The following is a 14,044-nucleotide window of genomic DNA, read 5'->3' on the forward strand; positions in this document are numbered from 1 at the left end:
TTAGAAATTTTCACACAATTTCCATAGCAGTTATACCAGTATATATTCCCACCAACAGTGGAGAAGAGCCTTTTTCCCATCAGTCTCTCTAGCATTTGTTATTAGCTGATTTCTTTTGACAGCCATTCTTTTTGAAGTGAGATGGTATTTCACTGTTGTTTTAAATTGAACTTCTCAAATGACTAGTGCTGTGAAACATTTTTTTATGTATTTATTTGCCATTTGTATTTCATAATCTGAGAAGTGTGTATTTATCGCAGATACTCTTTTTCTGATTGGGTCTTTATATTTTGGGGGCTTGATATTTTTCAGTTCTTTATATTATATTGATAGATGTTCTTTCAGTGACTGTTGGTTAAGATTTTTTTCCCCAATTTGTGGGATGTCTTTTCACTATGTAGGTGTTTTCTTTTGACATACAGAAAATTCTCAATAAGATGCCAGTTTTTATTTAAAGTATTTCCTGTGAAATTTGGTTTTTGTCCATGAACTCCCTGCCTATGCCTATGTCATCAGGATTCTGTCCGATTTCTCTTCCAGTAGATTTTGTGTTTCCTTTTTAATATTTAGATCTTTAATCCATTTTGATTTTATTTTAGTGCATGGTGATAGACCCAGTTCTATTTATATTTTCAGCATCTGGAAAGACAATATTTCCAGCACCATTTGTTAAAGAGGCTACCTTTCTTCCAATGAAATGTTTGGCCCTTTTGTCAAAGATTAAGTGGCTGAGTGTGTTTGTTATTGTATCTGCGTCTTCTAATCTGTTCCATTGATCCCCAGTCTGTTTATTTGACAGTACCATGATAATTTTATCACAATAGCTTTGTAGTATAATTGCAAGGCAGGTACTTTAATGCCTCCCGCTTTATCTTTGTTACTCAGGATTGTTTGCACTACTTTAGGTTTTTTATGGCTCCAAATAAATTTTAGGAATGTTTTCTCCAGTTCTGTGAAGTACATTGATGATATTCTTGATAGGTATTGCATTAAATCTGTGTAACAACTTTTGAAGTATGGCCATTTTCTCAATTTGGTTCTATCTAGAAGCAAGAACCATCTTTCCATTTTTTAAAATCCTCTTTGATCTTTTTTCCTGAGTATTGCAGATTTCATTGTATAGATTTTTTACTTCATTTGTTAGATTAATTCCTAAGCATTTCATTTTTTTAAGATGCTATTATAAAGGATATTGTTTTTTCTAATTTTTCTCTCAGTGAGTTTTTTATCTGTGTGAAGGAATGATACTTGATTTAGGGTGTTGACTTTGTATCCTTCCATCCTACTGAATTTGTTTTCAACTTTTAGGAGCATCTTGGTGGAGTTCTTTGGATCCTCCAAGTAGAGTATCATGTTGTGTGCTACTATTGACAGTTTAACTTCTTATTTACCTATACTTATTCTGTTTATTTTTCTCTCTTTTCTAATGGATCTAACTAATGATTCCAGAACTATATTGAATAGGAGTGGTGATAGAGGACATCCTTGGCTTATATCCGATTTAAAAGTAAAAAATTGCAGTTTTTCCCCATTTGGAATTATGTTGGCTGTTGGATTGTCATAGGTGGGTTTTTTTTTTATCAGACTGAGGTTGAGGCCCTTTTTCCAATTTTCTGTAGGAATTTGATTATGAATGAGTGTTAGACTTTGTCAAAAGACTTTTCTGAATAGCTTGAGATAATCATGTGATTTTTGGTTTTGGCTGTACTGATATGATATATTATTATGTTTATAGATTTGTGTATGTTGAACCATCCTTACGTCCCTGGAATGAATCCTACCTGGTCATTGTGTATAATCTTCCTGATGGTTTGCTGTATTCTATTTGCTAGGATTAAATTGATGATTTTTGCATTTGTATTCATGCGGGAGATCGGCCTGTAGTTTTCTTTTTTGGTTGAGTCTTTCTCCAGGTTTAATATCAATATAATCCTTGCCTCCAAGAATGATTTCGGGACTATTACTTCCTTTAAAATTTCAATGAGGAGTTTGAGGAGTATTTGGATTAAATCTCTGAATTTCTTATAGAATTCAGCAGTAAATCCATCAGAATCTGGGCTTTTCTTTGTTAGTAAGTTTTTATTACATTTTCAATTTCACTGGTTGATATTTTGTTATTCAGAATTTTTATTTCTTCTTGATTCAGTTTTGGTAATTTGTTCCTATCTGGGAATCTGTCCATTTCTTCTGTGTATTCGATTCTGTGAGAGTTAAGATTTTCAAAATAGCTGTTGATGATCTTCTAAATTTGCACAGGATCTGTAGTAATTTCATTGTTTCCATTCCTTATTGCTTGAATTAGTTTTTCTTTCCTCTTTTTGATGAAGTTGGTTAGAAGTTTATCCATTTTCTTTAATGCTTCAAAGAACCAGATTTTTTAATTCATCAATTCTTTGTATTGCTTTCTTTGTCTCATTTGTATTAATTTCTGCTCTGATATTTATAATTTTCTCCCATATTTGAGCTTTGGGCTTGGCTTTCTATTTTTTGACTAAAAGCCTGAGGTTCAGTATTAGAGTATTTTTATGTTCTTGTTCTTTACCTAATATGTGAGTTCACCACAGTTCTCAAATTTTCTTCTGAGAACTGCTTTCATTGCATCCTACAAATTCTGATAAGTTATATTTGACTTTTTATTGGATTGTAGATATTGTTTAATTTCCTGTTTAATTTCATCTGTAACCTATTGGATGTTGAATATTTAATTTTCATATGTTATTTAATTTTCATATGTTTATGGGATTTTTGTGGTTTCTTTTGTCATTTATTTCCAGTTTCATTGCTCTGTGGTCACATAATATGCATGTGATAATTTCTGTTTTCTTGCATGTTCTTAAGCATGACCTATGGACTAGTACATGGTCTATTTTAGAGAACATGTGCAGCTCAAAAGAAAGTGTATTCAGATATTGTTGGGTAGAACATGCTGTATATGTCAACTAAATCCATTCCTTCACTGGTTGGTTCAGTTCTGCTACCTCTGCTAATTTTTTGTCTACTGGTCCTATCTTTTTGAGATAAGGGAATGTTAAGGTCTCTGCTTATTATGGTGTTGTTTATTAGATTTTTCATGTCCATTAAAATTTGTCTTACATAGTTGGGTGGTCCCATATTTGGTAATACATATTTATTATCGTTATCTCTTCTGGTTGAATTTTCCCCTAACCAGTATGTAGTGACCTTCTTTATCTCGTTTGATCATTCTTGGTTTGAAATTCAGACTGTCTGTGAACAGAACAGCTACACCTGCTTTTATCTGAGCTTCTGGAGCATGTAGTATTTTTTCCATCCTTGTATTTTAGCCTATGAATTTGTTTTTGTTTTAAATGTATTTCTTACACACAGCATATTTTTGGATTTTTTTTTGTTTTTTAAAAATGTATTTAGGACAAGATCTACAAGGCCTACAGGGTCTCACTCTGTAGATCAGACTCGGAGTGATTCTCCTGTTTTCAACCTCCCAAGTGCTGAGATTATAGGCACATGCCACCACGCCCAGTCTCAATCACCATCTCAGCATGCCCCAGGGTAGGGGCCAGCACGGCACACCAGGGATCAATCCCCATTCACTGTACTGTACCTAAGCAGGGGCTTGAATCTACTGAGTTATCTGGCTGGCCTTGGATTTTGTTTCTTAATCCACTCTACCAATCTATTTCTTTTAATTGGTGAATTGAGTCCATTTATACTGGTGGTCATAATTGATATGTATTGGCTTATGTTTGTCATGATATTTTCCTGTTGTTGGTCCCTACTTTTGTTTAATTGCTTTGTTTAATTGTTTAATTGTTTTCCCTATTTGGTGGGTTCTTTCTCTTGTCATTCTTGGAGTTCTGGTCAATTTGATGCCTTTCTAGCATGTCTTTTAGAATTCTGTGAGGCTTAGTTTGGTTGTCATGGATTTATTTGTTTATTGTCATGGAAGTATGTTACATCTCCAATAAACTTGAAAGAGATTTTTGCATGGTATATCAGTCTGGGTTGGAATATGTTTTCTTGTAGAATTTGAAATCCTTCTCTCCATGCTCTTCTTGAATTGTTTGTGATGAGAATTCTGAGGTTATTCTGATGGATTTTCTTTAAATATGATCTCTTTCTTTTCTCTGGAAAATTTTAGTATGTAGTTCTTATGCTGAATTTCTGGTGTCTTGATTAATATATGTCTGGATGTAGTTTTAATTGTGCTGATGTTCTTTGGAGTTCTATGTGCTTCACTCACCTGAATGTCACATTGTTTCCCCATATTTGAGAAATTTTCTGCTGTTTCTTCTGCCCATAGTCTTTTTATGTGATTTGTGTTGTCTCGTTCTTTTTAACTGATGCCTATTAGTTTTATGTTTTTCATCTTAGCATCATCTTGCAGCTGTTGAATTATTATTTCCTGGATCCTTGTTGTTTTTAAGAAATCTTTCCTTACCTTTTAGCTAAGTGCACCTATTTCTTCAAGATCTGAAAATTCATCTTCACTTTCATTCAAATAGTTTTGCCAACTTTTGATGGAAGTTTTTTTTTTTAATACTAAAAGGAGTAAAGGTTTAATGATGATAGCAATAACAAAAACAAACATACTTTGGAAATATTGTCCAAGCAAAGAAAATATTACACAATTTTTTTAACCATAAAAAAAGATCTGATTTAATTTGGATAGTTGAAAAGTATATTATTTGAAGGCCATTTGTAACAGTTCACTGATCAATATAGAAACATTACAAGGTAAATAATTGTAATTTAGGTTATAGAATTTGTAGGTTTTCATTTGAAATTCTTTGATCTAAAGAAAATTTCTAAAAATATCTAGCAATATAGGGCTTTGTTATAAGGCAAAAATTCAGACAATAAATACAATTATGCTATTAAAGAATTGACATTTTAAAAATACAAATAAATTGTAACTCATTCTGTTTGTGTATGTCTCTGGAACAATGCAGAAAATGCTTGTAAGTAAATAAAAATGACTTTATAATTCTATTTTTTGTTTTTTCCTATTTTTAAAATTTTTTTTATTTTTTATTATTTTATTATACTTTTAGTTTGAAGAGTAAAAACAAAAGAAAGAACAAAAACAAAGACAGAAACAGGTTAACATACAACAATATATATGCTACAGATTTTCAAAACAAGAATAGCAGATAAACAATGGTTGCTATATTATCTATTTTTATCATCAAATCTGTTGCTCAGATTAACAGATATAGTTATGTAAGATTGGACATATGATTGAATGTTACCACTTGCTTTCAAGAAATCTTAAATTCTTCAAGTCTTTTTTTTTTGTTGCTTTTTCTTTTATTATTAATTTTATTGAGAAACAAATAGCAATGAGACAATTTCAAAACTGATCAGTAAGACAGTTACATTAGTTAATATATTACATATTGTTGTCTTCATAGTGGTTATTCATAGTATAAGATGCAGACATGATATTCTGTCCAGGCACTATTAATATAAATATTTCTTCTCATTGAATGAAGAGAAAGTAGCTCTATATCTATCCTAACTATTTTGTATATAAAGATGCAAAATGGTCCTTCATTTGTATCCCCTTTTTCTGTTTAGTTTTGTCAGAGATGAATATTCCATTACCATTTAAATATTGTAGGTGTGTGACTTCAGCAAAATAATCCGATATAGTCCAGTAGTCCATAATAGCAGTGGGTTTCATATAAGATGGCAATGTCAGAAGTTGTTGACTTGAGCACGTTGCAGCTCAGTATAGTATTATGGCTTTACTTTTCATGTCTCATTATTATACTTTACTGCTGGATGATTAAGACTAAGATAAACAAGACCTATATAATGAGAAATGTAACTTTTGTATCTGACAAGGTCAGTCAGGATTTAGCCTGAAACCCTGTACTGTAGTTTGCAGATCTTTTGTCAGTGCCAGCCATGTGGATGAGTCATGGCCATTGCTTGACTACTTTGCTCTTTGTGAAAGCCTGAGAGAATGTTTTCTCTTCATGTGACTCTCTTTAGGCACACTGTACATCGTTGATCATTTTCCTCCTATTACTTTTTAAAAAAATTATGTTGAAGAGAGTAATCGACATGACATTAGGAATGGTACATATTTAGAAGACCAAAATGATAGGTATTCAAGCATGTTTTTTTGTATTACACACTGCTGCCCTCAGTGTTGTTGCTTAGTTCACAAATATCATTATACTGTGATGGGGTTTTTAATTTCTTTTATATCTTTCTGAATATGCTTCATGCATTTTATTTCTTTGCTATATTGTTTATTCAAGATTTCCATCATTTTTCTGTTTTTTTCTATTATTTATCAGTGTTTTCTTTAGAAACAGTAATTCTTTTGTTATATTTATCATTTCTCATCTCCTGGATTTATTCTGGGTGGACATGGAATTTAGGATTGCATTTCACTCCTTCATTTTCCTATCTCAGAGAAAACTCTTTACTTTGATTTTTGTGCTACTTTTTTGTTAAAGTTTGATTGTAAGAAGCTGTATCACTGTATTCAGAACCTGTTTATAAAGTCTGTTCTTTAGGTATCTCTTCTGTGACAGCGATTTTTATTTTGTGGTGCCCAAGATTTTGTCTTCTCTATTGAGATTGTTGTATTGATTTCCACTTGCAACTCTTCTCTGCCCTAGAGTCTTCCAGGCAGAGCAGTCCATCTAAGTTATCTGCTGCCACTTCCATGCCCTGAGGATCTTCCTGTAGGTCTGTTCCTCAGTCTGGACCCCACTGGGCCTAGCAGTATGCCTCAGGTCAAGGGGCTCAGCGGCAGGCCTCAGGCCCTCCTCCCGGGTCAATGCCACCAAGTTCTTCCTGTCCAGTGGCATGCCAAGCAACTCAGCACTGAGATCTGCCCTGTGGGTCACCTGGAAAGGTGTTCTGCCTTGGGTTTATCCCACTTGTTCTCACACTGAGCTGCTCTGTACCAAGTTCCGCCGACCAGTCACACACCAAGCTACTCTTCACCGAGTTCCTCTGCCCGCACACAGAGCTGCTCTGCCAAGACTGGGATTAGAATTAGATCTCGAAAGGTCAGTTGAAGTTTTCCAATAAGAGTAAACAAAAGTCAATGGAATGAAGGCAAGTGGTGTTTTAAAGGAAAGTTTAATGGTCTTGTGTGTCTGATTATGGCTGCATTTTAGGGTACAGAAGATAACATTAAAAAGATAGGCCGGCAATAGTTGAGAAGAGTCTTCCTAATGGATGTTTTATTTATCTTATGAGTAATGAGGAGCTACTGAAATGTTTTTTAAAGATGTAGTAAGAGCAAATGAACTTCAAGTGGAGGACATTCTGAGCATGGTGTGGAGGGTGGATTGGAGGAGAGAAACATGGCAGGTAACTGTTGGAGCAGTAGGTGCCTTTATGTGGAGTTTACAAGCCAAAAATCCCTTATTAGACTGTTCTTCTGCAGGTTATATGGGCAGTGAAAAATGCACAAGATTTTAAAGGTATCAGACCTAACTGGAGTTTCCCTCAGTATCTGTGTGACCATAGGAAAAGACGAGATTTTCATCTATTCCTCCACAACATGGGAAGCTAACAGTGATTACAGAGGACTGCAGAGCTGAGTTTTAAGGGTATCATTTCAAGGTGATATAAAATGCAATAGAGAAATAGTCTCATCCTCTAATGCTATGGACCTGGTTCCCTGTCAATTCTCAACAGATTGATTTGTTATGAAGTATGCATGGGAGAACATGGCAGGCATTTCATAGAATGTCTCAGGTTTGTGAAATGTTGTGAAAATATGTCACACACACACACACACACACACACACACACACCCCTATACCATGACATGTTGCTGTGCAGTATCAAATGCAGAAATGAGTTTGCCAACAGGAGACTGCTTCTTGACAATTTCCAGGTAGACAAATTGGCTGATTCTATTAGGCCAAGGATCTGAACAAAATTTTCGTCTCTTTTGGCCTCCAGCCACCAACCAGGAAAGAAGACCTTCTGCTATCTCCATTTTAAATTTAGATTTTTGACATCATCTCCTGGCTTGAGCATGGTAGTGGTGGGCAGCCAAGTTCACAGGGTTGTTTTGTCCAGCTCCAGCTTTCCTCTAATCTATGTTCTCTTGACAGTTCTCATTCATTCCTCACAGAGCATTTACCACCTACCCACTTTTTTTTTTATTTTCAATTCATGGAAATGAATCAGATCTGTGATGGCGTCATTCAAAAGAGAAAGCTAATTAAAAAGCTCCCCTTTCCTTCCTCTTAGAGACCTTGCAATAGTTTCCCCTTTTAGGAGACACAAGACAGGAAGGAAGCTCTTCAGTGCAGCTGTGAATAGAGGAGCACCGCTGGGGTTTTGGGAAGCTGGGTGATCACTCCCAGCTAAATTGTTGAGTCGCCTGGGGAGAAGTTTTAAGCTGCTTTGTCTTTTTCAAAGCCAGGATATAGAGAATAATCTCAGGCTACTCTAAGAAGAAGGAATGTGTGATGATGTGACAGGAACATTAATTACAGAGTCAGTGAGACTGAGTTGCTGTAAGGGAAGGTGCATGTTCTAGGAGACGCTCATCCAGGGATGAGTGCATTAAAAAGCACGGCTGCCTATGTAACTGCTAGTGTGTACCATCAACTACTGTGGTTTTCATAAGTCCACCCATCTGATAGTCGCAATCGATGAAAGTGCTTTAGTGCTTAAGTAACATTCCCACTTTATGGGAAGAAAGCTAAGGTGTGGACAAAGCTCAGTTAACTAGTCAGTGTTGAGACCAGGACTTGAGCCCAGATCACGTGGCTTTGGATGATGCGCTTATAATAACCTCTTCATGGGTTTGCGATTTTTTCTTCAGATACTTAAGAAGTCACAACTTAGTCTGAAATTGTACGCAAGAAAAGGAAACACATTTACTCCAGAGTATGGCGACAAGTGTTTTGCTGGTGCACAAAAAACTGGAATAGTTGCTACGAATTTTTAATTTGGGCAAACATTTTATATATATTATATAATATAATATAGTATTATTATATAATATAGTATTATATATTATATTATATATAATATATAGTATTATTACATAATATAGTATTATATATATATATATACATATATATATATATATTGCTTGCCTAAATTAAAAATTCATAGCAACCTGAATAGCTGCTACTCTCTTTTCACTGTGCCTTAATCTCTCTAGTTGGTTCCAGACTTCTCCACTCCCTAGCACCTTCCAACACTCACCCACATGCCCTCTAATTCCAATGCACTAGATTCATTCATGTTCCCATTTTTATAACACAGAGCTGAAAGGTTTCTGAGGTTGTGGCTCCTGCTCTAGAGATCAAAGAGTATGCCACGCACAAAGTGAATCTGTGCTATGGTACATTGACTTTGAATAACAGTCCTTCAATATGCCATTTCTTCTTTTTCTTTTTTTTTAAAAAAAAAGGAGTAAAAAGCACACTTTAGACTTGCCTCACCTGTGGACCAAGAGGATGGAATGCCTGCACTATGACTGCTGTGAGCCTCAATTGTACGCTGTCTATGAGCACGTTCTGCAGCCCATCCAGTGCTCTCAACATTTAAGATAATCCTGGGATTTGTGACACACTTTATACTACAAGGCCACTTTTATTGATGAAGTCTCATTAACTGCATTGGACAATTGTTAAGTGAAGAAGGAATTGTGGCTTTATACTCTCTCTACATGCACCATTTCTTTCTGTGGAATTGGAAACTGATATCTAACCACATTAGATGACTTGTTTCTTGTTGCCCAGGTGTGTGCATGCATGAATGGGATGAGACCCTAAATCTGATTTGTAGTGGGAGGCATTTCACCCAAGAGACTGTGAGACTTCTTCCCCAGAAGATTCACCATCAGACCCCAGCAGCCCTACTCAAGGGATGGTTTCCTATAGACCTTTCATAATCTTAAAAGCAGACTTGAGAATACACAAGGAAACACATAAGCCAAGGACCTAGGCAACCCGGCCTTCACTAAGCTCTACCACTCAAGATCTTTGTGATCTTAAGCCATTGACTCAACTCTATAAACCTCAATTCATGAGGTGGGGGAGATGGCTTGGTAGAATAAGCGCTTCCCTGGCAAGGGCATGGGCCTGAGTTCAATCCCTGGTTCCACAATAAATAAATAAATAAATAAATAAATAAATAAATAAATAAACCTCAGTTCTTTCATTTCTAAAATGAAAGAAATGTTACCTGCTCAGTCTTTGTAACAAGTTTCTTGTGAAATTCAATTGGGTTAGTACCAATGATAGCAGACAATCATGCAAGTCAATACCAGGATGTGAGCATCTTGCCTTCTCCAGGGGTGTTGTGGGTACTGCTCTCCTCATGTAGGATGCAGTGACTGACTCAGCAGTAAGGCATCAACATTTGGTTGGTTCCAGCAAAGGTTGCCACAAAAGTTCATTATAGGTGATGTGTTTGGGTATTGTCAAACATAAGCCAGGATGAGAAAATTGAGAATTATTTGCTTTCAATCTGCTTGGCTATCGGTTTATGAAATTCTAAGATCTCTGTTAGTCAGTAGTCCAGACTGTCAAATGTCACAGGGTAGTGTTGGGATAAACAAAAAACAAACAAACAAACAAAAACATGGAAATTGGAGTCAGAAGATGCCACTCGAAACTTGGGCTGCATTCTTTACAATCTGTGTACATTTCTCAGATAAATAATTTTCCTTCTTGGAGACTTGGATGTTTTATTTTTTTATGTTTTATAATTTCTTTATTTATTTGGTATAGGTCTCATTATGCAGCTCAGACTCCTAGCGATCCTCCTGTCTCAGCCTTCCCAGCACTGGGATTATAGGCATATGCCACCATGCCCAGTTTCAGAGCCTGAACAACTTAACCAGTGTCCAGGGCCAGCATGACATGTGGCACCAGGGATCAAACCTGGGGTCTTGCACTTGCTAGGCAGATGCTTAAACTGCTGAGCCACCTCCCCACTTGGCTGGGTTTTCATGAATAAATTGTTGGGAAGCAGAGATCATTTACTTTAAGCCCTTCCTTCTTGTGCATTTAATTACTCATGAATTTCCCCAGGAGCATTTTACCAGCATTGTGCTTTGTTGTCTTTCCTTTTTAAAATTTCTCTTTCCCTTTTCTTTCTCTTCTTCTTTTACCTACTCATGGGGGGAGCAGCTCAGTTCTTCTCATTGCACCCAAAGTCACCCTACCTACCCAGAAGGCATTTCTTGATCTTAGGCTGAAAATATTTAGTGTGTAAGACTAGGGTCTTTAATTGCAAGAAAATCATATCCACTAAATGTAATTTAGATTTTGCCTCAGAGTTAATGCCACAGGAATTATTTGAGCTGTACTGTTTCTTTTCTTTACAGGTTGGATTCTAGAAAAAATCTGGTCAAGCTAAATGAACATGTTTCACTGAAGAATGGAGCAAAGTTGGCTGTTTGGTCTCTTTCTAGTTAACGAATTGAATAGATACAGGAACTTCATCGTGTTCTCAGGGAAATCCTGTTGGCTGGGGCTCACCCAGCAGCACTACTAAATTTAGGTCACAGCTCAGTGAAAAACAATTACAGATCCCTAATAAAAGATAATTTACCCAGTGACATCAAGTAGGACAGCTGAGCCGTTCTTATTTTCCTGTTAATGTTGTGGGGGTGGAGAGCCAGGAGCTGGGGCAGGGATGAATGTTGACAGAAAATTATTTTCTGACCTTGCACATCCTTTGTGTGACCTGCTTTGTGGCATATGCCAGCCTGTGCTTTACAGCAAGAAGTGGAACTTAATGGAAATATAGCGAAATGCTTTCCTACACTAGGCAAGGATAAGAAAGGAGTTGGGAGCAAGGCTTAGCGGTAGGAAAAGAACATTCAGAAGTCCTTCACTAGAATCTTGCTAGACCTTCTTTTTCTTACCTTCTGCTCTCCACCCACCTCACACTCGCCTCTACAACCACAGCAAATGACTTTGCAGCTCTCCATCAGCTGTGCTTTCTCTATTTTCTCCCTCTTTGCCCACCTGAACCTTCAAGCTAGTATATTTTCCCTCATCCCTTTATATGTTTATTTTCACAGTGAAGCCTGTCCAACTGCTACCTCTTCCAAAACCTTCCTATGACCCTTACAGTCAGGGTGTGATGCCTTTCTGTTTTTCCTAGATATTATTGATTAGACTGACCTTGCTCAAGTATGGATTATACTATATTTTTTCTCTTTCTTTTCTTCTTTCTTTCTTTCTTCTTTCTTTCTTTCTTTCTTTCTTTCTTTCTTTCTTTCTTTCTTTCATTCTTTTTTTTTGGCAGAACTGGGGATTGAACTCAGAGCCTTGCGCTTGCCGGGGAAGTGCTTCTTCTACTGAGCCATCTCCCTGACCCCGCTATTTGTTCTTGGTGCCCCAGTAACAACCCACTCCACTGCAATAATATTTTTAAGATTCTAATGACACCCTTGCTTGTGAATGCAATGGACTTTTTCCAGATTTTACACTCTTGTCCTTTTGATGAATTCGACACTGTTTATAAGTTCCTTATTTTCTGTGTATTTAGTACAGGGTCTACCCGGTCTCACTATGAAGATCACACTCATAGTGATCTGCCTATATCCAGCCTCTTAAGAGCTGGGGTGGCAGGCATGCACCATGATGCTGAGTCTCAATGTCAGTCTCAGCACACAGGGCAAGGGCTGGCACGGTATGCCTGGGATCAAACCCCAGCCCCTGCGCTCTGCCTAAGCAGGCACTTTAATCTGCTGAGCTATCTGGCTGGCCCTATAACTTCCTATGAATTATTTTTTCTCCATAATTTTATTGATAAACAAAGACCAGTGAGACAGTTTCAAATCAAATTGGTAGGACAGTTTCAATAATTAACACATTGCATACAATCTTCCTAGTGGTTAATTGCTGTACAAGATGCGGACCTATTATCCTATTTACAAACACCATTAGAAAAAATTACTCCATTCATTAAGAGAATGTAACTATATATCTATCCTAACCACTTTGAATACACAGATACAAAATGGACATTCATCTGTATACCCTTTTTTTTCTTAAATTCCGTTACTTGAATATTATAGGTGTGTAAACTCAGCAAAATATTCTAAAACAGTCCAGTAGCTCATAATAGTATTGGGTCTTCCACTTGACTGGCAATGTCAGAAATTGTTGACCTAAGTCCGCTATACCTCAAAATAACAGCATGGCTTTACTTCTTATGTTTCATTTTTATACTTTTCTACTGCGTGGTGAAGACCAAGGTAAAGCAGGACTTATGCAACAAAAATTGTGTCTTTTGGGTCTGATAAGGTCAGTGAAATCCTCTCAGGATTTATCCTGAGATCCTGTACCTCAGATTGTTTGTCAGTGTCAGCCATGTGGATAAGTCATGGCCATTGTTGGCCAATGTGCTCTCTGTGAAAGCTTGAGAGAATGTTTTCTCACCATGTGAGTCTCCTTAGGCATACTCTACATCATCGATCCCTTTCCTCTTTGGCCCATAATCTCCTTGATCAGAAAATTTGGGACACTACTGAGTTACATGACGTTACAGTACAGGTTCTTGTATGTCCTGAGTCTTAATTGACCTTAGAAAGCTAAGGCCAAATGTTGGCTTTCCTTGCAGCCCTCCTTTTTCTCTAATTTTGGCCTGCAAACTTAGATTGTTAACCATCCAGAAGAAAAGCTTATTGTTATTACCATACAACTTAGGCTGTTAAGCTTAACCTCACTGTCTGTCTGCATATCAAACATTTTAGGCATAATATGGAACAGGTATATTTCATCAAGTATTGATATGCTGAACTTTAAGTTCCTAGAGAATATGATAGAAAACATTTAAGATTAGAATATATTTTAAAAATAGGCATAAAGAATTATATACTTCTTATGTTTATACATAAGTCCAAAAATCTCACCATATACAACCTTGAAGCAGGACAGTCCCACAGTATTCCTTTTCCTGTCTTTTGCTTTCATGCACCACCCCCTTCTTTTTGAAAAACCACCTACCCAAGAGACATCATAGTGGCAACTGGCATGTCATGACAAGCAACCCATATTCAGAAGACCAGAATGACAGGCACTCCAAGCATGAAACTACTATTACA

At 36.5% G+C, this 14,044-nt stretch overlaps 1 long non-coding RNA gene across 1 annotated transcript; it reads left to right on the forward strand.

Moving 5' to 3' along the window:
- Window positions 1–6,978: 6,978 nt before the first annotated feature.
- Window positions 6,979–11,444, forward strand: LOC111817572. The gene is made up of 3 exons (XR_002821735.1): window positions 6,979–7,010; window positions 9,389–9,459; window positions 11,312–11,444. It is a non-coding gene; the product is annotated as an uncharacterized LOC111817572 (long non-coding RNA).
- The last annotated feature ends 2,600 nt before the right edge of the window (window positions 11,445–14,044 follow it).

Source organism: Octodon degus, unplaced genomic scaffold (assembly GCF_000260255.1).
Source record: "Octodon degus isolate 3935 unplaced genomic scaffold, OctDeg1.0 scaffold00062, whole genome shotgun sequence".
Classification (NCBI taxonomy): Eukaryota; Metazoa; Chordata; class Mammalia; order Rodentia; family Octodontidae; genus Octodon; species Octodon degus.